This window comes from Poecilia reticulata, unplaced genomic scaffold (genome assembly GCF_000633615.1).
Source record: "Poecilia reticulata strain Guanapo unplaced genomic scaffold, Guppy_female_1.0+MT scaffold_159, whole genome shotgun sequence".
Lineage (NCBI taxonomy): Eukaryota > Metazoa > Chordata > Actinopteri > Cyprinodontiformes > Poeciliidae > Poecilia > Poecilia reticulata.
This window is the reverse complement of record NW_007615017.1, coordinates 450,223-451,080: the sequence shown is the minus strand read 5'-3', so window position 1 is coordinate 451,080 and position 858 is coordinate 450,223. Positions and strand designations below refer to the sequence as shown.

The 858-nt window shown below is 30.9% G+C and overlaps 1 protein-coding gene across 1 annotated transcript in view; it reads right to left on the bottom strand.

Moving 5' to 3' along the window:
* dlc (deltaC) overlaps positions 1-858 on the bottom strand; it is a 231,068-nt gene that overhangs the window by 94,134 nt on the left and 136,076 nt on the right. The gene's annotated exons all lie outside the window — the stretch shown is intronic.

The following is an 858-nucleotide window of genomic DNA, read 5'->3' as shown; positions in this document are numbered from 1 at the left end:
ATGATTTCCAAAGCCCCATTATCAGATCACTGCTTCATAGAGTTAACATTAGAACCTTCTAAAAGACAAACGCACCAAAAAGGATTTTGGAAATTTAAWGCAAAATTATTAGAAAATGAAGATTTCTGCAKTCAAGTAAAAGGTTTGATAAATGAGATAAAAGAGGATGWTTCAATTGTAGGTTACATTAACAAGTGGGAATTTATTAAATTCAGAATTAGAGAATTTAGCATTAAATTTAGTAAAATATTGAATAAACAAAATAAAGAGTATGAAAGTAATTTAATAAAAGAAATACATGTTTGTTGTAGCAATATTGATTTAACACCTCAAGACAGGATTAAACTTTCTGAGTTACAATCTAAATTGGACCAGCTGCACCTGAACAGAGCACAAGGAGTTTACATTAGATCCAGAGCAAAGTGGATAGAAGCTGGTGAAAAAAATACATCTTATTTCTTTAATTTGGAAAAAAGTCGTCAGAAAAAAAATAACCTTTCAAATCTTTTAATAGATGGGGAGGAGTGTAAAGAYCCCCAAGCAATTAAAAATGAAGTACACTTATTTTACTCCAAATTATACACTTCCAATTTTTCAGAAAAGTACTGTAAATCCTTATTCAGCTCTATCTCACATTTGATCCCGCAAATTAACAAAACTTACAAAGATCTTTGTGATGCGGAGCTTAAAATTGATTAACTTGATGCAATGATTAAAAAAATGACCTTAAATAAATCTCCCGGTTCAGATGGCCTTACTGTCCATTTTTATAGATACTTCTGGGAGGAAGTTAGAGTAGTTCTGTTTGAAGCGCTGAAAGAATGCATTGAGAGAAAAGAACTGATGACAACAATGAAA